This window comes from Miscanthus floridulus, chromosome 1, assembly GCF_019320115.1.
Source record: "Miscanthus floridulus cultivar M001 chromosome 1, ASM1932011v1, whole genome shotgun sequence".
Lineage (NCBI taxonomy): Eukaryota > Viridiplantae > Streptophyta > Magnoliopsida > Poales > Poaceae > Miscanthus > Miscanthus floridulus.
Genome location: NC_089580.1, coordinates 114,175,117 through 114,199,135, shown reverse-complemented (window position 1 = coordinate 114,199,135; position 24,019 = coordinate 114,175,117). Strand labels below are relative to the sequence as shown.

Sequence of the window (24,019 nt, the reverse complement as noted above, 5' to 3'; positions counted from 1 at the left end):
CCCATCAAAATTAGAAAACTTTGAAAATTCATATTTTTCCTATAACTAAATTTGCGCTAGCTCAAACTAAACTTGGTAAATTTTATCCAAATATTAAAATAATTTATTTAATTTATTGTTTTCTATGCACAACCCAAAATCGAAAATTTTGGGGTGTGACACCAACTATACTAAGCATATAATCAAAGTAGACAATGAACATGATAAGTAGGAACATAAACGATACGAATAATAATGTCATAACAATTGTTGCAAACATATAAAAGTAATGAGAGATACAAAAACGAGAGGGGTATAAAGATTATACCAAACCATGCTCTTGACAAGATCGGGAATCCAAGCGAAACATGCTTGCCTTCATCTAGACCTAGCCTAATTAGCTATGCCCTAAAATATGATGGAGCTCTGAGGATGATTGGGGTTTCTGTCTTCTCAAATGACTTATGCCTCAAGGGGGGGTGGCAAGGACTGGTATATATAGGCTGGAGCATCAATCTTGAGCCCTTGGATCAAACTGACTTCAATAAATAGCGTAGATGCAATTCTTAAGGCGGTGAAAAACCAACATAGTGAGGCGAAGACTAACAAGTGGGGCCCCAGACCAGTCGGCCTGAGGGTGGGACCGACCGACCCCACCTGACCGCTTCGGTGTGGTGTCCTCTGTAACCTTCTAGAGTTGTTTATCCCGTGGATAATCACGATTAAGTCTAACATCTAGGTCCACCTTGATGGTTTTCTGGATAAACCCTGCAGAAAATACGGATTAACCAAAACTCATGGAATTTGTTAGTTTAAACCCCCTAGACCTTTGTTGGTGATCGTATTTATGCCCTTATACAAGTTATATTGATGGTTTATAATATTTGTTAACTACCGTCAACAGTGGTTTTGGCTTTGGGGATGAAGGCTTTGAGGTGAGAAGAAGAAGAAGGTGAATTCAAATGAGATTTTAAAGAAAATTGAGGTCATTCAAACCCAACGTTGCTCTACTCCACTTTTGTGCTAGGTTGGGCGACATAGACCAGGTCTGGCGAACTCAACACCTAGTTTGGCTGCCCGCACCTGGTGCCAGCACATGCCACAATTTTACTTGTGCACTTATAAGGTTTAAGGTAACTAGAAATATAAAAGAGTTGGCTATAAACAAGCACAAGAAGAGAAATCATGATTCTAAAGTTAAGTTTGAGCAATGTGTTAGCAAAGTTGAACAAATTTAATCACATCCACTTCTTCATTTTCATGTTTATTGGGTTCAAGGTAAACCTTTAAGCATTGTCCATTTAGCTTAAATCCTTTGTTCCTTTGAAGTGTGACAGCTCCATGTGATGACTTGTTGACAACTTTGAATGGACCATCCCACTTGCTATGCATGAATAGCCTTATTATTGAGTTGAATAGTAGTAACTTGTTACCTTACTTGAGTTCTTTCTTCTTGAGCCTTTCATTGGCCATTGTTTGATTCTTTCCTTGTAAATCATGACACAATGGTATGCCTTCTCTGTCCATTCCTCAAGCTCAACAATTGCATTCATCTATTTCTCTTGGCATGTTGAAAATTCATGTTCTACTTCTTGATTGGTCAATGAGCTCTAAATTCCAACTCGGTCGAGTGATGGTAATAGGTCTTGCCATATATGAGCTGATAAGGTAACATCCCAATGGGTGTCTCATATGCGGTCCTATATATTCTTAAAGTGCATCAGGAAGCTTGTTCTTCCACACCTTCCCTCCCCCACGGTATTTTGTAGAATGTTATTGACTTGTTTGTTCAAAGTTTTCGCTTGGCCACTTGTTTGGGGATGATAAGGTGTGGCGTATTAATGGTATTTTATCTTCTGGGACAAATTGGTCATAGCAAGGTGAAATGTTGAGGCATGAAGAAATATATAAAAAGAAGACATAGAATTATGGACGAGTGGAAGAGGCAAAAGGGACAAAATTTTGAACGCCCAATATGTACATTGTGCATGATTAAAACCAATATGAAAAATATAAAGCTCTGCATGTACTTCCTCAGTTCCATAAAAAAAAGTCATTCTCACTTATCAAGAAGTCAACGTTTTTAACTTTGGCCAAATATATATAAGAAAATATTAATATTTATGGTGCATAATTAGTATGATTAGATGAATTGTTGAATGTATTTTCGTAATAAACTTATTTAAAGATACAAATGTTTCTAATATTTTCTATAAACTTAGTTAAATTTAACAAAGTTTGATGAACACAAACCCCACAGTGAGACTCTTTTTGGGACCGAGAGAATATATACGCTGGTCTCAAGGCCATACCTTAGCACTTGTCATGTGAGAACAGACAGTTAGCTATCGGACACCGGCCAGGACCTGAATAGGGGGCATTTCCGGATACCGGAAGTTTCCTACGGACTTCTAAGACGCGTTTTACTAGTCATCAGACTATCTCCAACAATGGCACTCCCATTCCACGTTTAGGTAGCACTATATGCAAAGGGTTCAATACCTATTTTTTGTCTTCTCCAACAACAAGACCCAAAAGAGAACCATTTCTGCAAATTGGTCTACAGGAGAGAGCATATTTTGATTTAGGTTATGTCTCTCCTTGCACTAAACATGAGTCTTCTGTATAGGTACTATGTATAGGTACTATGTTGAAGGCTGATACAACCAATTTTGGGTTTAGGTGCCCTTATGGCCTGTTAGAGACAATCTCATCCTGTAAACGCGAGTCTCCAACAACCGGATAACACTTTCGAGAGATGAAGGATCACCTGCTTTCAGTCTCTCACAGCGTTGGCCTGTAGCTGATCTACAAACAAGCAGGCGGAAGACCTCCTGCTGCTGCAAGCCTGCAAGTGCAAATCCAGTTGAGCTACTCGATGAAGGTTGAGCTCTAATCTTTGCTCGACCTGGTGTCTTGTCCAAGGTGCCATAATTTTTGCCTGCTCCGTGATCGATACTTACTTTTGTTGCTGAATCTAATCACTCGTATTTACTTGTAATCCCACATGCTCGCAGTTCATAAGTCACTCTCAAACAACAACTGCATACATATATGGCGTCGTCCTGGGATAGGGTGGGGCAGGCGGCGAGCGTGATGCAGGTCACCGGCGTCGACGCGTTGGGCCTGGTGTCCATGATCGTGCAGGCGGCGCACACCGCACGCCGCAACCGGGATCTGTGCCAGCAGCTGGCCCAGCACGTTCCGATCGTCGCCGATCTGCTCCGGAAGCTGGACATCCCGGCGCTCAGGCAGCACCTGGAGACGCGGAGGCCGCTGGAGCAGCTGGATGCGCCCTTTTCCGTGCGTACAAGCTCGTCAGGTCCTGCGCCCAGCGACAAGAGAACACAAGCCAGATCTACCAGGTGTTTACCGGCGCGGAGGTGGCCTCCAAGCTTTGGCTGGCGCAGGAGGAGATCGACCGCTACATCAACCTAATCCCCATGATCACCCTTGTTGCCGCCGTCGGCGCCCGGCAGGTCTCTTCCCTCTTCAGTGCCTTCATACGGAGTATATGTCAAGAAAGTCTTTAAAAAATTTCCTCCACTAACAGGCTACCAATGAGGTACATGACGATGGGAGCAATGATGCCGCCCCAACTCAAAGCAGGTTGCCTGAGTATGTGAATTCTTATCAGTTTATTATCAGATTCCATTGATTATCGTTGGAGTGATGTAGCGCTTCACTGTAAGAATTTGCAGGAATCGGTTTTCTCTTTAACACGTTGCCCAATTACTCGCACTCGAGGAACTGCAACCACAAGGTCCTTATCCGGTTGGCTTATTATATATGTGCATTTCTTGTTTGCAAGCATGCTTAAGTAGGAATTGTGCTTGTTAGATTATTAGGCTTTTTCATGATCAATTTAATCCAGAAATAAAACATCAGAAGGTTTGTAACGCCATATATGTGCACGTGTATATCACTAACAAATGTTACAGCATGCAGGTATGACATACAGATCGATATAGTAAGACCATAAAATACGGTAAACACAGAGTTGAGATTGTACCCAACAGAGGGTCCCATGCCGAGGGCATCAGAGGCTCCATTCGCACTAGTCGACATAGTGCGTTGCTCTAAGTCGTGGACCACAGTCGATGCAGGACGGTGTTCGCAGTGCAGTCCCACAAACGGTCTCCAGACGGATTCCGCAAACGATCCACAGGAAGAAGACAGGGACGGGTTCCACGGGTTCCAGCAATCACCAGAAAGAAGACGGGGATGGGTTCCAGCGAGTAGTCGCGGAATCGCTCCCCAAAAACCTAATCGCCGCACACCCCGTGCAGGGTTCGCAGGCGGATGAGGGTTCCGGAGGCACCTGCTCTCCCGCTACTCCGTGTGCGCAGAGTTACGGGACGGGGAAAGCCAAAGGGCTGCTGAGATGTGGTTTCTCTCGGAAGCGAAGCGGAAGAGATCTGGACTGATAGAGAACTTCAGACTTATGGCTACGACGGGGAGGGAGAAAGGCAGCGGAGGATCCCAGGAGACGGAGAGCGAAAGAGACGGTAACTGACGCAATCAGTTCGCCTCCACCATAAAGGAGAGAAACTCCCGTGATTATGTACATTAAGTGACAAAACCTGGCCACGCCCGCCCGCTCGCCGCCCGCCTGCCACGCCCGGCCCGGCCGGCGACGGCGGCGGCGGCGCACGCGCGCGCGTGTGGAATGCTCGAAGGAGAGGCATGTCATATAAATGGGGGGTGCATCAACACATATTTGAGAAATCCAATATGTTCAACTCATTCCTTAGCTTACAAAATCTTCTCATCTAATGGCTTAGTGAATATATCGGCAAGTTGATCTTCGGTGCCTACACTCTCAATGAAAATGTCCCCTTTTTGTTGGTGATCTCTTATGAAATATGACGGACATCAATGTACTTTGTTCTTGCATGTTGAACTGGGTTGTTGGTTAACTTGATTGCACTCTCATTGTCACATAGCAATGGCACTTTCTTGAATTTAATTCCAAAGTCATTCAAGGTGGCCTTCATCCAAAGTATTTGTGCACAACAACTACCGGTGGATATGTATTTGGCTTTGGCGGTTGATAATACAACACTATTTTACTTCTTTGATGACCATGAAACAAGTGATCTTCCCAACAATTGACATATGTCCGAGGTGCTCTTTCTTTCAACCTTACATCCCGCATAATCCGAGTCGGAGTAACCAACTAGCTCAAACTTTGCTCCTTTAGGATACCACAAACCAATATTTTGTATATGCTTCAAGTATCTCAATATTCTCTTTGTAGCTTTCAAATGACTTTCTCTTGATGAGGCTTGAAATCTTGTACACATGCATACACTAAACATGACATCCGGCCTTGATGCGGTCACATAGAGTAGGCTTCCAATCATAGACCGATATAATTTTTGATCCACCATATTGCCAGTTGCATCACTATCCAAGTTGCCATTTGTTCCCATTGGTGTACTAATAGCTTTGCTATCACTCATGCCAAACTTCTTGATCATGTCCTTGATATACTTGTCTTGACTTATAAATGTACCATTCTTTAATTGCTTGATTTGAAGACCAAGGAAGTAACTTAACTCTCCAATCATGGACATCTCAAACTCATTAGCCATCATCTTTTCAAATTATTCACAAAAGTCTTGATTGGTTGATCCAAATATGATGTCATCAACATAGATTTGCAACACAAATGATAAAAAGAGTGGTGTCAACCTTGCCCATCATGAACCCTTTAGAGAGTAGGAAGTCCCCCAATCTCTCATACCATGCTCTAGGTGCTTGCTTTAAGCCATACAATGCCTTCTCCAATTTGTACACATGGTTGAGCTTCTTGTCATCTTCAAAACTGAGAGGTTGCTCAACATATACTTCTTCATTAATGTAACCATTGAGAAATGCGCTCTTAACATCTATTTGATAGAGCTTGATGTTGTGGGCACAAGCATAAGCTAGTAAGATTTTAATTGCTTCCAATCTAGCAACCATGGCATATGTTTCTCCAAAGTCAAGACCTTCAATGTGTGTATATCCTTGTGCTACCAATCTTGCTTTGTTCCTTACTACTATCCCATCTTGATCTTGCTTGTTTCTAAAGACCCATTTGGTTCCAATCACATTGAGTCCCTTTGGTCTCTCAACTAATTCCCATACTTGATTTCTTATGAAGTTATTTAATTCTTCATGCATAGCATTCACCCAATCAACATCCTTTAATGTTTCATCTATCTTCTTTGGTTCAATGGATGACACAAATGAGAAATGCTCACAAAATGAAGCCAATCTTGATCTAGTTTGCACACCTCTTGAAATATCACCAATGATAGTGTCCAATGGATCATTCTTTGCAATATTGGTTGGTTGGAGGATTGGAACTTGATTGCTTGCACTTGCTTGATCATTGGGTTGAGATGATGCACTAGCCACTTGATCTTGTTCATTATTATGAGAGCCACTTGTACTAGCTTGATTTGTATCATCTTGCACATTTGAGTTAGAGAACACTTGCATTTGATCATCTTCATCATCATTCACTTGCCTAGGCCTCAATTCATCAACAACCATGTTCTTCATGGCATTTGAAAGTTGGATGCCTTTAACATCTTCCATGTTCTCATTCTCTTCTTGTTAACCCTTGGTTTCATCAAATTCAACATCATGAACTTCCTCAAGAGTACCACTATCCAAGTTCCAAACTCTATATGATTTACTAGTAGTTGAGTATCCAAGTAGGAATCCTTCATCATATTTCTTGTCAAACTTGCCCAATCTAGTGTCTTTCTTCAAGATATAGCATTTACAACCAAAGACCCGAAAATATGCAATGTTGGGCTTTCTACCATTCAAGAGATCATATGGTGTCTTCTCTTTCAATTGGTGACAATAAATGTGGTTGCTACAATAGCAAGCCATGTTGATAGCTTTGGCCCAAAAAGATTGACTCACATTGTACTCACTTAGCATAGACCTTGCCATATCAATAAGTGTTCTAGTTTTCCTCTCAACAAGGTCATTTGATTGTGGAGTGTACTTGGCCAAGAATTGATGTCTAATTCCAAATTCATCACACAACTCATCAATTCTAGTGTTCTTGAACTCGCTACCATTGTCACTTCTAACTCTCTTGATGGTTGTTTCAAACTCATTGTGAATGCCCTTGACAAATGATTTGAATGTTGCAAACACATCACTTTTATCCACTAGAAAGAATACCCAAGTGTATCTAGTATAATCATCCACTATCATAAAACCATATTTGTTTCCACCAATGTAGTGTATTGTGTTGGCCCAAACAAATCCATATGCAATAACTCAAACGCTTTACTAGTGCTCATCATGCTTTTCTTGGGATGGGTGTTTCCAATTTGTTTGCTGGCTTGACAAGAGCTACAAAGCTTATCCTTTTCAAACACATCTTTCAAGCCTGTAACCAAGTCATGCTTAACCAATCTATTCAATTGTTTCATTCCAACATGACCAAGCCTTCTATGCCATAACCAACCCATGCTAGACTTAGTGAACAAACATGTAGATAATTTAGCTTCACTAGCATTGAAATCAACCAAGTATATATTCTCATATCTAAAGCCTTTGAAGATCAAGTTAGAGCCATCTACACTTATGATCTCTACACCATCTATCCCAAATACGCATTTGAATCCAAGATCACACAATTGAGCCACGGATAATAAGTTGAAGTTCAAGCTCTCTACTGGCAACACATTGAAAATGCTCATATCATTAGATATTGCAATCTTACCAAGCCCCTTGACCTTGCCTTTGCCATTATCACCAAATGTGATACTATCATAACCATCATTGTCATTGGTGTTGATTGAGTTGAACATTCTTGCATCACCGGTCATGTGTTGAGTGCACCCACTATCAAGAACCCAATGCCTTCCTCCGGCTTTGTAATTGACCTACAAAAGAAGATCAATTCTTTTTAGGTACCCAAACTTGCTTGGGTCCTTGAAGGTTAGTGACCAAGCTTTTGACACCCAAATGGCTTTCTTCTTTGAGCCCGTCTATGGTGTACCAATGAACTTAGCTTTCACACCATTTGTACCCTTAGTAAACACATAGAAAGAATTAATCTTAATTGAGGACACATTAGCATTTTTGCTCTTGTTCTTGCATTCATGCTCTTTATGACCAACTTGCTTGTAACTAGTGCAAAACCGACCATTGTTCTTCACAAAACTAGTCTTGTGGGGACCAAAGGTCACCTTGCCTTTATTGGCGGTATAGCACAATCCCTCTTTGTAGAAAGAAACTCTTTGGCTACCCAAGCACATAAGCAAGCGGTCCTCACCACCATAGGCCTTAGCCAAGGTGTGAGTGAGCTCATTGACCTCCTTCTTGAGGGTCTCATTCTCAATCACTAGTGAGGCATTACAAGTAAAACCATCACTACTAGATGATATGGAAGTAGAAGTGCTACAAGAAGGGTTAGCGGGAGCAACAATGATAGGCTTATATAATGATTCATCAATTATATCATAAGTTAAGCCTACATCACATGTCTCAACATGCTTCTTCTTATTTTGCTCGTCAAGCAAAGAGGAATGAGCTTTTTCAAGCTTCTTGTGAACCTTGCCAAGCTTCTCATGGGCTTCCTCTAGCCTCTCATGAGATGCTTTGAGCTCAGCAAAGGCTTGCTTAAGGGCTTTTATTTCCTTATGTAAGCTTTTGCATTCCCTTCTTTTAATGTCAAAGTGTTCTTTAGCATCATCTAGCATGTCAAGTAGTTCATCCTTAGTTGGTTCATCATCATCACTATCACTTTCATTTTCATTTTCATTTTCATTTTCATTATCATGTTCCTCATCAATTCCATCATCACAAGATTGTACCTTAGTGGCCTTAGCCATGAAGCATGATGGAGTGTCAAAGAGAGAAGGCTTCTCATTGATAGCAATACTTGCAATTGCCTTCTTCTTGGTGGTCTTGTCATTATCACTATCATCATCATCATCACTTGAGGAAGTATCACTATCCCAAGTGACCACATATGAACCACTCTTCTTCTTCTTGAAGGTCATCTTGTCCATCTTTTCTTTCTTTTCCTTCTTGTCCTTCTTCTTGTTCTTCTTGTCATCATCTTTGTCACTATTGTATGGGCATTGAGCAACAAGATGATCTTTGCTTCCACAATTGAAGCACCTTCTTGACTCTTCCTTATTCTTGGATGAAGACTTCTTTCTTCTAGCATAGTAGCCCTTCTTCATCATGAACTTGCCAAATCTCTTAACAAAGAGAGCTATCTTCTCATCATCCATCTCATCAAAGCTCAAGTCTTCATCTTCACTTGATGATTCTTGCTTTGCCTTGCCCTTGGATGATTTGTCTTTGAATGCCACTCTTCTTTTTGTCATCTTTATTCTCCCTCTTTTCTTCCTTCTCATCATCATCTCTATAAGCATCATCGGTCATGATATCTCCTAAGATTTGGTTTGGTGTCATTGTGTCCAAACCGGTCCTCACTAGCAATGTGACCAACATGCCAAATCTTGCGGGTAAGCATTTTAAGAACTTATGAGAGAAGTCCTTGTCCACCACCTTCTCATCAAGTGCTTTGAGATCATTGACAAGCACTTCCATCCGATGAAACATGTCTGGCACACTGTCATCTTCCTTCATCTTGAAGCTAGCAAATTTCTCCTTGAGAATGTATGCCTTTGCACCCTTCATTGCCTTGGTGCCCTCGAATGATTTTTCCAACTTCTTTCAAGCCTCATGAGCCATCTCAATGTTCTTGATTTGCTCAAATGTTCTCTCATTAATTGCATCATGAATGGCAGTTAGAGCAATGTCATTATTTTGGAGAAGCACTTCTTCGGCCGCGGTGGGATTCTCTGGATCGGCAATCTCAATTTTGGTTTCTACCACCTTCCACACCCTTCTATTGATTGACTTGATATGTGTGGTCACCTTTGACTTCCAATATGGATAATTTGTGCCATCAAATTGGGGTGGCTTCTTGGTGTTGTTGATTTGAGCCATTTTTACACCGAAGCTTGTTAAGCCTCAAATCACGGTGACCACGGCTCCGACACCACTTGAAAGGTTCTAATGGCTAGAGGGGGGGTGAATAGCCTATTAAAAATTTCTACAACAACACTTAGCAAACGGGTTAGACAATTATGAGGCGAAGCGAGTGTTGCGCTAGCCTACTAAAATTCCAAGCCACCTACCACAATTCTAGTTTTTGTAGTCTCTATCCACACAATGGCTATGTCACTACACTAAGTTAGTGTGCTCTCAAAGGCTAACTAAAGAGCCACACTAACCAAACTAACAAGCTCTCATTACTAGCTACACTAAAAAGCTTGACAACTAGTTTGCAGTAATGTAAAGAGAGAGAGCAAGATGGTTATGCCACCAAGTCGAGTAATAAACCAATCAATCACAAGAATGAATACCAATCACCTCAGAATCAAATGTTGACACAATGATTTTTTACCGAGGTTCACTTGCTAGCCGGCAAGCTAGTCCTCGTTGTGGCGATACACTCACTTAGAGGTTCACGCGCTAATTGGTATCACATGCCAAACCCTCAATAGGGTGCTGCACAACCAACACAAGATGAGGATCACATAAGCCACGAGCAATTTACTAGAGTACCTATTGGCTCTCCACCGGGGAAAGGTCAAGAACCCCTCACAATCATCATGATCGGAGCCGGAGACAATCACCAACCACCGCTCGATGATCCTCGTTGCTCCAAGCCATCTAGGTGGTGGCAACCACCAAGAGTAACAAGTGAATCCCACAGCAAAACACAAACACCAAGTGCCTCTAGATGCAAACACTGAAGCAACGCATTTGGATTCACTCCTAATCTCATAAACATGATGAATCAATGATGGAGATAAGTGGGAGGGCTTTAGCTAAGCTCACAAGGTTGCTGTGTCAATGCAAATGGCCAAGCGAGTGAGCTAGAGCTGGCCAAATGATATTTATAGACACCCCCAAATAATAGGGCCGTTGGCTCAATTATTGGGCTAACTGTGGGACGACCGGACGCCCAGGTCGTGTGCACCGGACGCGTCCGGTGTGGTGACCGGACGTGTTCGGTCATAGCCAAACCACCATGTGTCCCTTTCAAATTGTTTAGCCATGCACAGTAATACTACGTGATCAAACGCGCTGTTAGAAAATGACCAGACGTGGGAGACGCAGCGTCCGGTCGAGTCCAGTGAGCTCCCAGAGCCGCTCTGGGTCGACCGGACGTGTCCGGTCACACCGGACTAGACACAGGAGATGCAGCATTTGGTCAAGTCCAAAGAGCTCCCAGAGCAGCTTTGGGCCCACCAGACGCATCCGGTCACACCGGACCGGACGCTCCCAGAGTCCGATCAATTATAGCGCTGAAACCCTAGACTTGCTGGTTCACACCGGACGCGTCCGGTATGGCGACTGGACGTGTCTGGTCACTGTTAGCAATCCTGCTTTGGGCTATATCACTTTGACCTGACGCTGAACAGTAACTCGTCAGCGTCCGGTCACTCCACTGAGTCAGAGTCCGGTCACTTTGACTTAGTCGCTCACCTCGGGTCTAAATATCGGACGCATCTGGTCCTAATTCTGGACGTGTCCGATCACTTCCGTCTAACTACCCAAAGTCTGGATCAAATACCGGACGCGTTCGGTAGACACATCAGATGCATCTGGTCACTCTGTGACTAGCACGACTAACTCCTTTTCAACTCATTCTTTACCCTTGCTCAAATGTGCCAACCACCAAGTGTATCACCTTGTGCACAAGTGTTAGCATATTTTCACAAATGTTTTCAAGGGTGTTAGCACTCCACTAGATCCTAAATACATATGCAATGAGTTAGAGCATCTAGTGGCACTTTGATAACCGCATTTCAATACGAGTTTCACCCCTCTTAATAGTACAGCTATCGATCCTAAATGTGATCACACTCACTAAGTATCTCGATCACCAAAACGAAAAAGCTCCTATCAAGTTTTACCTTTGCCTTGAGCTTTTTGTTTTTCTCTTTCTTCTTTTCTAAGTCTAAGCACTTGATCATCACCATGGCATCACCATCATCAAGTCATGATCTTCATTTGCTTCACCACTTGGAGTAGTGCTACCTATCTCATAATCACTTTGATAAACTAGATTAGCACTTAGAGTTTCATCAATTCACCAAAACCAAACTAGAGCTTTCACCCCTCCTTTCTAATTTGGGCCATTTTTGATTAGATCCAACAGTCCAAGTTTGCTCGTACCCCTTCGTCGGGTTTATTAGCAAAAGAGCCCCTGCAGTTTCACGTAATATAACCCGCAGTCCATGCCGCACTTCCAGAATACATTTTCCTATTCCGAAAGCGTAGTTTCTTTCTAGTAGATTCAGAATACGTTTTCTCTTTCAGAAAGTGTAAAATCCCTCTGTTAGATTCAAAATACGTTTTATTCTTTTGAAAAAATAGTTTCTTCGGTTAGATCCAAAATACGCTTCCATCTATTTATAGTTTTGCCACTAGTCTTATTTAGACCATAAAATCTTCGTTTTAACTCCGTTTTGATCCATTCAAGTTGTGTTAGATTTGTAATTGAGTAATCTACATGTTCATCTTACTATTAAATATATTTTCAACTTTTGAAATTTGAGGTTAGATTTAATCTATTATTTTATTAAAGGAAATCTTGTTTAATTCATAACTTTTTGTTATAGCTCCGATTAGAGTGCTTTTCATGTCTGTGTGTTCCTAGCAAGATGTAGATTCGTTTTACAAACTTTTCATCTTGATTTTATGTTTGGTGTACTATTCTTATTTAGATCTATTGTTTACTTCGTGTATGATTCCATGGATGCTTGTGTGGTGCTCTATGATTATGTCCAGTCGGTGAGCTATACGTGGTGAATCAAGAAGTAGATCTTTGAAGGTTTGGACTAGAAGAAGGATCTAAGTTTAAGGCAAGTATAGCATGGGATATTCCTTGTTGTCCTATACACCTTTAATCATTTAATTCATGCTGCATGTGTCTACCTTGACCACCACTAAGGATATCCTAGTCTTTTGTACATGTACCTTGATACCTTTGGGTTATTGCATTAGGTAGTGTTGCTAGTGCTCAACTAAAGCCATGATCTTGTAACTTGACTAATGGTATATGTAATAAACATTTAAAAGATGCATTTTAGCAACATGGAACTAGGGGGCTAGAGCATTGGGTTGTTTTTATGGTGCTCTAGATTCCTCTCCCTAAGGACTTATCTGTAAGCGAACATTCGAGACTTACAGTACAACTATGAGGGCTACATGGCTCTGGCTTTAGCTCAGTATGAGGACCTTTTCTAGCTTGTTAGAGGTTACCTTTATTGGTATAAGAATGGCTTGCCGAATCGGGTATAGGACAGCCTTTGTCCCCTTATGTATAGGCTACGTGTCATTGTGCCATCGGTCGAGGGGGTTCCTATATCTATTTGCCAAGTGAATTTAATGGTCCTAACTTATTAGACAAACCTTTGAAAGGCTTCATAGTGAATCCTACCGACCTTACTTGGAAGTGGGTCAAGAGATTAGCTACCTCGGGCGAAAGGGTAAATCACGACTCACAGTAAAAGTGTACAACCTTTGCAGATTGTAAAACTGGTATATCAGTCGTGCTCATGGTCACGAGCAGCCTTGGACCCTTACGGAATAGATGATGAACACTAATGATAAAGATACCGACTAATGATTACTATTTATGCTATTCATTATTCATGTTTACCTGATCATGTGTTTATATGGGCTTGTGAATATACTTGTTGCCACCTAATTGCTAAAAGATGACTTATTAAAAGCTAATCACAGTTAAACCAGTGTCATCCTTTTGAGCCTCATGAACCCCCATGATTTATTTGTTGAGTACGACATGTACTTACGCTTGCTTTATTTTTCATATATTTGGAAAAATCCTGGATGAGTACCAGATTGCTAGAGTTTGGAGGAATTAGACTTGTGATCAACCAGCCAGTTGTCCCTATGGAAGTGAAGTCTTCACCTGAAGATCGGAGTTGTCTTTCTGTTGTCTATACACTAAGGTTGTCTTCTTTATAATAATACGCTATATAATAAGTATTGTCTTATGATATTACCCTTATTTGTAGCTATATGTGAGATTTGATTTCCTGGGCTCACATATGGTGTGTCTCTGGTTTTGTTCTTAAAACCAGGTGCTATAAAGTGGTATCAGAGCAATGCTGACTATAGGACGCAAACCTCATAGAAACTGGTCATTCTAAGGTTTAGAAGTTGCTACAAAAACCCTTGCTCTATAAGCCTTGATATTTTCTTCTCTACTATATCTCTACCCTTGCTATTCATCTCTACCTTGGTGCTTATTTTAAAGTCTTTGTTCTCATCTTCACTCCTTGATTTGATATGCTTTCAGAAATGTCCCTCATCACCTTCTTGTGTAATCTGAAGATGAGTTTTAGGATTGTTACCTCTAGTACAATGAGGACTATAGTATCGCAAGTTGAGTCAATGATTGAATTATCCACCTTTAGTGCTTTGTTGAATTATCATTATTCTTATGCTTGTTTTGAATCTTTGTAATGGTTGCAATGATCTTGTTGGGTGTTCCCACAATTTTACTTAGTTTATAAGCCTAACGTATAAGGATTAATGAAATAAATAGTTGGGTTATGGTTTTCTTCTGATTTTCCTATCCTGTCTTTCGGAGCAACCTGTCCTTATTGGCTTATATCTCTGTTTTGGACTACCAAAAATCATAACGAAATTCTATACAATAGTAGACTTCAATATCTTTCGCTGACCACAAGAATCACCCTGATAGCTATGTTGATTATGGAACTATGAAAATCACAAGACGATGCACCTGTGCTGTCTGAAGCCTAGAGTAGATTCTGTTGTGCACTGTTTTCAACTACATAAACTACAGAATTTGGAAAAGTGTTCTATAAGGAAGTTGTGGAGGAATCGATAAGCTTTCCAATGGTATAAGATACAACTTCATTGGACTAACAGAATGAGAGTTATGGCTGTTTTACTGTGCTGCTGTTTTCATCCCACGAGAAATTTTAGATTTCTTAACCTTGCCATACACAAGAGTCTCATTGGGATGTCAGAATGTCTTGATACAAATTAGCTCATCTAGAATAAGATGCAAGCTACCTTTTTGTGTCCCCTAGTTGATCTTTTCTTAAGGGGGTAGCCAAGTTGAAGGATTTGCAAGATGAAGTTTCATACGTTCTAGTTATTTATTTGGAAGCATCAATTGTATCTATGGTGGGGTCTTGTCTTGTCTCTCATACTATCAATCCTATCTTGCCATCTCTCGAAGCTACATTTAAGAATGCTAATTCATACATGTTGAAACACAGATGGTTGCAACCAGGAGAAGTGCTTCACAAGGTGCTGGAAGGAATCCTACCAATTCTAATCCACCGCCATCCAATTCTCCATCTATAGAGCAAGCTTTGATGGCGCAGACTCAGTTATTACAGACTATCGCTCAAAGTGTGTTGAACAACCTAGAGCAAGCACCACCTATTGACAAGCCTGGTGAATTTATGAAGGGACACCCACCGACATTCTCTCATACAAGCAAACCACTAGAAGCTGATGACTGGCTTAGAGCTGTGGAGCAACAATTGCACATAGCTCAATGAGATGACCATGAAAAGGTGTTTTTGCGTCCGGACAACTCTAGGGCACAGCACAAGACTGGTGGGAGTCTTACCAGTATGGACATCCCAACAAGGTTGGATAGATCACCTAGAAGGAGTTTAGAGAGAGCTTTAGGTCATACCATATTCCCACATGTGTGGTAGAACAACCAGATGAGTTATGGGCTCTCAAGCAAGGATCTATGATTGTATGTGAGTATTGTGACATGTTCACTTAGTTGTCGCACTATGCTCCAGAAGAAGTGGATAATGATGCTAAGAAATAGAAACGCTTTTTGAAAGGACTGAATGATGGAGTTCAATTGCAGTTGATGACTATTGTGTATCCTGATTTCAAAACATTGGTGGACAAAGCAATTGTAATTGAGAACAAGCGTCGAGAGATGGAAGAGAAGAGAAAGCATGACCTTCAACGCTAGTTAAGAAATACTCATCTTTGTTTCATTACACAACCAGAATATCAGTCACACCCTATGAATCTGCTTAGAAGTAATGATCAAGATCAGTATCATCGACCTAATGATGAAGTGCAACTTTTTAGCTCGCAAGAGCCATGTCTATCATCTCCCACTATCACCATGATAATGACAAATACTTCTACTAGTAAGGAAGGTTATGATTGTGGTGAGATTGAACCCTATAAGAATGATTGTCTTGAGAAGTTTGCTGAGAGTAATCAAATCTAGAATCAATAGCAGTAGGAGCCAGAACAGAATGCCCATAAGGAGCAGGTGCAAGGCAATAAGTTAAAGTGAAACTACATTCAAGGCAGGTTGAACAATGTGAATCTGATTATCACTCATGGATCTAAGGAGGTCATTTATGGTTTGATTGCAGTAAGCTCAGACACTGCTATGGTGTTGTTTGACCCCAGTGTGTCATATTCATTCATCTCTAGGGAATATGTGGAAGAACATAAGATAACTATGCTTTCGATGAGGAAACCCCTAATAGTTAACTCTCTAGGAGGAGAAAAGAAGGCAAACCGCATATGCCTAAAAGTTAGTCTTAACATAAAAGGGAAGAACTTCAAGGCAAACCTTATAGTTTTGGAGTTAATGGACATTGATGTTATTCTTGGAAAGGGTCGGGTATCTGCTTGTAAAGGAGTAATTAACTATGCTCAACGTTCGGTGCTACTAACAACACCGTTAGGAGAAAAGAATTGAGTATGAGGGTATGCAGCCTGCACCTGAGGAAGACGAGAATGACCTATTAGAAGGTGTGTCCTGTGAGGATAGTAAAGTGGTCTGTGAGTTTTCAGATGGCAATGTAGAGGAACAAACACCTTGGGAAGGAGATATGAGACATCTATAGTTGGTTCTACGTGGACTTAGAATTGTGTTTGAGAGTTGAGCAACTTAACCTGAGCATCTATAGTCATTAAAGTTTTAAAGTTGGTAATGGAACCTACTTTAGACCAAGAAAGTGAAAAGGCTCCGTTGGAAGGTGAATATTTTAAGAAAAATAATTGATATTATGGACTAAAAAGGAAAGGTGGCCTAGTGATTGGAGTTACCTGAGTATTGTTTGGAGTATCTGTCAGAATCTTGGAATCAGTTTGGCAAGATACTTGGAGTAAGGTTAATAGGTATGCAAAATAAAGTGGGATCCTTATCAAGACGATGGAACTACACGAGGAAGTAGAGAAGAATCCAAAGGCGGAGAATATGTATCTCTTTTATCACCATCTTCTGAATCTCGAGGATGAGATTCATCTTAAGGGGGGTAGAATTGTAACACCCAAAAATTTGCTTATCTTGAAATAGAGCTAAAATGATTTAATTTTGCATTTTTATGCACATGAAAACATGGGAAAATAATAAATTTTCATTAGATTAAAATTTATCTTAAGGTAGAAACATGTTTGTTGCATTCATGCCGGTCGCACCTTGTGTTTCTATATGAAAAATGTGTTTTTTTAAAATACGTTAAGGAGACGAATATCTATCTCTAGGATTTTTCCAGCTTCTTTCTAGAATTTAATTTCTACCTTCTTCACCTTAATATTTATGTTCCAAGTTCCCAACAATCTTTTCATGAGCTCCAAATATTTTATTTGGGTTCATCATGTTCCAAAGTGTCCCTGGGAAATTTCCCCAAATTCTCGGAGGTCTCGGAGTATTTTTCGTGGCTTAAATGTCAATTCAGGACTTTTCTAGAATTATTTTATTCATGAAATTAATTAATTCTAAAAATAAATAATATATCTCATTTTCTAACCAACTCTCAAAGCCCATGTGCAATAATCCTAATAAATCTCAAAGGCCCATGCATTTATTTACTAATGGGCTTTAATGATTATTTAGGTCCATTAGTAAATGTAGAGGGTGCAACATCAATTAGTACCATATTGCTAGTTGATGTAGATGTGGGGAGTTTTTCTCCCTATAAATATATACCAACCCCTTAGGCAAAGCACACCAAAACTACCGTAAGGGGAGCCCCTAGTTTGGGAAATCCCTCGTGTAGTAAATTAGATTTTTCTCCTCCTCTCGCTGTCGCCGTCGCCGTCGCGCTACCCGATGCCGTAGACTCGCCGTCGATAGCAAGAAGGCCTTAGGTGAGTTCATTGTCTTCTCCTCTTATTCCCTGTGCTCTTAGCTCGTCAAACCGTGGACTCTAGGACCCAAACCAAGCGCTTCGGGGAGCTTCTCGCCGCCGGTAATAGAGCTTCGCCGCGCTGGTTTTCTTCTCCGTCCGGTGACTCTCTCTCCCCATCCTTTCTAATTTGGGCCATCCAGATTAAATCCAATGGTCCAAGATCGCCCGTATCCCTTCGCCGGGTTTATTTACAAAAGAGCCCCTGCAGTTCGCGTAATATAACCCGCAGTCCATGGTGCACTTCTAGAATATGTTTTCCTATTTCGAAAGCGTAGTTTCTTTCTAGTAGATTCAGAATACGTTTTCTCTTTCAGAATGCGTAAAATCCCTCTGTTAGATTCAAAATACGTTTTATTCTTTTGAAAACGTAGTTTCTTCGGTTAGATCCAAAATACGCTTTCATCTATTTATAATTTTGCCACTAGTCTTATTTAGGGCATAAAATCTTCGTTTTAACTCCGTTTTGATCCATTCAAGTTGTGTTAGATTTGTAATTGAGTAATATACATGTTCATCCTACTATTAAATATATTTTCAACTTTTGAAATTTGAGGTTAGATTTAATCTATTATTTTATTAAAGGAAATCTTGTTTAATTCATAACTTTTTTGATATAACTCCGATTAGAGTGCTTTTCACGTCTGTGTGTTCCTACCGAGACGTAGATTTGTTTTACAAACTTTTCATCTTGATTTTATGTTTGATGTACTATTCTAATTTAGATCTATTGTTTGCTTCGTGTATGATTGCATGGATGCTTGTGTGGTGCTCTACAATCATGTCCAGTCGGTGAGCTATACGTGGTGAATCAAGAAGTAGATCTTTGAAGGTTTGGACTAGAAGAAGGATCTAAGTTTAAGGCAAGTATAGCATGGGATCTTCCTTGTTGTCCTATACACCTTTAATCATTTAGTTCATGCTGCATGTGTCTACCTTGACTACCACTAAGAATATCCTAGTCTTTTGTACTTGTACCTTGATACCATTGGGTTATTGCATTAGATAGTGTTGCTAGTGCTCAACTAAAGCCATGATCTTATAACTTGACTAATGGTATATATAATAAATGTTTAAAAGATGCTTTTTAGCAATATGGAACCAGGGGGCTAGAGCATTGGGTTGTTTTTATGGTGCTCTAGATTCCTCTCCCTAAGGACTTATCTGTAAGCGAACATTCGAGACTTACAGTACAACTATGAGGGCTACATGGCTTTGGCTTTATCTTAGTATGAGGACCTTTTCTTGCATGTTAGAGGTTACCTTTATTAACGTAAGAATGGCTTGCCGAATTAGGTATAGGACAACCTCTGTCCCCTTGTGTATAGGCTGCGTGTCATTGTGTCATCGGGAAGGGGGGTTCCTATATCTGTTTGTCGAGTGAATCTAATGGCCCTAACTTGTTAGACGATCCTTTGAAAGGCTTCATAGTGAACCCTGCCGACCTTCCTTAGAAGTGGGTCAAGTGATTAGCTACCTCAGGCGAAAGGGTAAATCACGACTCATAGTGAAAGTGTACAACCTCTAAAGAGTGTAAAACTGGTATATGAGCCGTGCTCACGGTCACGAGCGGCCTTGGACCCTTACGAAATAGATGATGAACACTGATGATTCTGATTATAAAGATGCTCACTAATGATTACTGTTTATGCTATTCATTATTCATGTTTATCTGATCATGTGTTTATATGGGCTTGTGAAAATACTTGTTGTCACCCAATTGCTAAAAGATGACTCATTAAAAGCTAATCGCAGTTAAACCAGTGTCAGCCTTTTGAGCCTCATGAACCCCATGATTTATTTATGGAGTACGACATGTACTTACACTTGCTTTATTTTTCACATATTTGGAAAAATCCTGGATGGGTACCAGATTGCTAGAGTTTGGAGGAATTAGGCTTGTGATCAACCAGTCAGTTGTCCCTGTGGAAGTGAAGTCTTCACCTGAAGATTGGGGTTGTCTTTCCACTGTCTATACTCTGAGGTTGTATTCTTTATACTAATACGCTATGTAATGAGCATTGTCTTATAATATTAAACTTATTTATAGCTATATGTGAGATTTGACTTCCTAGGCTCACATATGGTGTGTATCTGGTTTTGTTCTTAAAACCGGGTGCTACATCACGTCCAGTTTTCCAAAGAAAACCAAGCTCGTCATATGTGTGCCCAGGAAGTCCACACATACAATAATAGAATGAATAGTATTAGAAACAATGTTATTAAATAACATATAGAGAGCTATATTAACACTTACATCAGAGTATCGCAGAACGGTAACTAATTTTCAAGCTCCATTCTTCATAGGGATGACTGACTGGGGGTAACGTATGCCTAGCACTTCCATCATTCTTCTAGGAACTCCTCCATGTCTTCTTAAATCTTCTAAGCAGCTTCTACTAGAGACTAGGGAGTGGGAAAATAGTAAGGCTGAGCACATGTCGTACTCAACAAATACAACATGGGCCAATGAAGACTCTAAAGGATGATACTGGTTTACTGCTAGGATTTTAGTGAGTCACAATTTTAACATTAATGTAGCATAAAGTTGTGCTTAAGCTCCAAATCCTGTATGATCATAAGTAATGGCAATAAGACAATAATGATTAAACATGATCATCAACATCATAGAATAACAATAAGAACCAATTATTCCGTCAGTTTTCCAAGTTGCTCGTGACCGTAAGCACGGCCGTTACAACAGTTTTACACTCTGCAGAGGTTGTACACTTTCACCATGAGCTATGATTTACCCTTTCGCTCGAGGTGATTAGCCTCTTGACCCACTACCAAGAAAGGCCGACAAGGTTCCTTATGAAGTCTTTCAAAGGTTCGTCTAACAAGTTAGGGCCGCTAGGTTTTCAATCGGCAAGTAGATATAGAGCCCCCTTTCGAAAGGCACACTCACGTAGAAGTACTCTTAGGAACAGAGGCCGCACTATATCCATCGTGGCAAGCCCCTTTTGCACCCTTTCGGGTAACCACTAACAAGCAAGAAAAGATCCTCATACTTGACTAAAGCGAGAGCCATATAGCACTCATGGTTGTACTAGATTTTTCTCACAGATAAGTCCTTAGGGATTCCATGTTGCTAAAAAGCACATTTTAAACATCATTGCATATGCCATTAGTCAATATTAAGGAACTTTCATTATTAAGTAGAGCAACTAGCAAAACTACCCATATGCATAAACCATAGGTATCAAGGATCAGGATAACAACATCTAGGTAAGTCCTTAGTGGTAGATCAAATTGGACACATGCAAGTATGAATTTAGTGACATAAGGTTATTAGGTATCAAGGAAAGCCACATATTATACTTGCCTTTTACACTTGCTCAAAGTAGCAAGCACCACGTATAGGCAAACATACAAGCAACAAATAAAGCATTACACCACACAAGAGAAAACAACATACTAAAAGAAAGCTAGTTCTACGGTCACGAGATCACAAGAAACGCCGAGAGCAGAACAACTACCGTTAAAAAAACGACTACCGGAAGTTTTATATTATAAAAGAAACAACTACAAACTTGATTAATTTTAATTAATCAAAACTATGAAAAATTTATTAATTCAGATTAATCATATCATAACATATTTAATTTCAAAAGTTGAGTTAAAGCTAATCATATTTTATTTATAAACATATCTCATATTATTGTTTAAGCCATTAAACTTTACTTTGCAAAAGAAATAAACATGTGAGACCATCTAATCGGATTATATGATGGGTGTTTAAACAAGGGAATTTACAATTAAAAACACATTTATATTATTAATTAATCATATTAATATTTATGTACAAACATCCATGTGTAACCCTATGTTGCTTTTAATTTGAAAAGCATGCTGTATGCGTATTAATCAAATTAGTATTTTTAATGTAAAATTCAGAAATATGTGTCATGCTCAGCGTAGCTGCTAATATATATCTCACGTTAGCAAAAGCACACAGCAGAAAGAACGGATCGATCGAGTCAGAGCTAGAATAGATAAACAACTTGGGATCAAAGATGCTAAGACTGGACTACAAGGATCTGGATTTGTGCGGAAAGACTTACTGAATGGATAGAAAGTTACGTAGTTTCTCCACATGATCTGTGCTCACGTACCTGACCAATGATGAATTGGGTGCCCTGCCGCTCGGCCGGTTTGCTGCACCCACAAGGATGGTCGGCAATGAGTGCTAGCAATTGTCGTAATTAAGCTCCTGGCTGTGATGGGTAGGAAGGTTAGCTCGGCAAGATTTAGCATGTCCGTGGTAGCTTCCTTCAAGATGCATGGATGGACAAGCGGACAAGGTTGATCGGCTCAACATGCATAGGGTAGTCAGACGACGATCTCGTGCAAAGATCACGGGAACACACGAACGTGAGCGGGAGTTGACATATGAGAATTATTAGAGGAGACAGATCGATGGATATAGGCTCACCAGCGTCAGACGCGGAAGACGTTTGATGGAGAGCAGAGTCGGACATGTAGAAGATGACCACAACATGGCCTTCTCGTGATGTGGCGAGTTTCCGGCAAGGGTTAGACAATGGCCACCAGCAGGGTGCGAAATCTTGAGACGGTGGTGTGGTTTTCTCCATCGGCCTCTCCTGACGGGCGGCGACGGCAATAGCAGTACCTGGCCCGGGCGAACTTGTGGCGTCGATCGTAACGCAGCTAGGGCATGGAAGATGAAGGCGGCGGCAGCAGCAGGTCTGCACATTAATCTTTGATGGATTGAATTCAGATTTTCAAGGGTTTCGAAAAGAAAGATACATGAAGCGGAGATGGCTATTTATGGACGGGCATGGCGTGATGGATATGGAGTCCTTGGCTTGCACGGCATATATCATTGGAAAGGAAACAGCTGGCCGACGCTGTCTATCATCATTAAAGTTAAAGCATATGAGCTCGGTGCTTGCTTCTTTGATCCATGTCCTCTCGTCAAAGAAAAATGGGCCAAGAAACAAAACAAAAGAACAGGTAGAACATGGATCAACGTGAGAGGGAATTGTACAGACCTTGATCCATTAGTCTAAGAACCAAAAGATTTGGTTTGAGACGGATTAGAGTTAGCATTAATTATTTTCGGAATTAATTAATTTTGTGAATAAAAATAATTCTAGAAAAGTCTTGAATTACTATTTGAGCCATGAAAAATACTCTAAAAGGTCCAAAAATTTGGAGATAAATTTCAGAGACTGTTGTAACACGGCTTTGGTGAGTGACGAAGGCCTCCGACAGCAAGGTGTTGCCAAAGCGTCTTCGACCGTCTTAGGGCGGAGACCTGGCGCTGATTAAAGGAACTTTCCTGGCTATGCTCGTAGGGCACTACATGAGGCTCGGCGGGCCTGTCGCGAATTCCACCCAGGCCGGGCGCTGAGACCTCCGACCTATAGTCAGGCGGACGCCGCCCCACTTCGGCTCGCCTCCGGCGATGAGGGCGGAGGCCACCTTACCTCTGAACTAATTAAACAAGCAATCTTGCCTGAGTGTGTGCAGGTACTCAAGCGCAGGCGCCCGTGGTCCGCATGAGCGCGCCAGCATGACCCCCGCGCGGCCGGGCGGAGACATACGGACGATGTCTCCGACCGGACCGGCGGAGAACCGCCGAGGTGACAGCGCGCCCCCGATGATGTAGGCCAGCGTCAGGGACCACGGCCCCCGCGCGGCCGGGCGGAAACATACGGACGATGTCGCCGACCGGACCGGCGGAGACCCACCAAGGCGACGGCGCGCTCCCGAAGACGGAGGCCAGCATCGGGAACCCGGGCCTTTGGGCCGAAGACCGAGGCACGGTGGGC

General features: G+C 41.1%; 1 long non-coding RNA gene across 1 annotated transcript in view; it reads left to right on the top strand.

Moving 5' to 3' along the window:
* The first annotated feature begins 2,716 nt into the window (after positions 1–2,716).
* LOC136539054 (uncharacterized) overlaps positions 2,717–24,019 on the top strand; it is a 35,167-nt gene continuing 13,864 nt past the window's right edge. Inside the window, exons 1-4 of the long non-coding RNA XR_010779525.1 lie at positions 2,717–2,904; positions 2,997–3,458; positions 3,533–3,597; positions 3,681–3,742. This is a non-coding gene — a long non-coding RNA (uncharacterized lncRNA). The remainder of the gene's footprint in view (positions 2,905–2,996; positions 3,459–3,532; positions 3,598–3,680; positions 3,743–24,019) is intronic.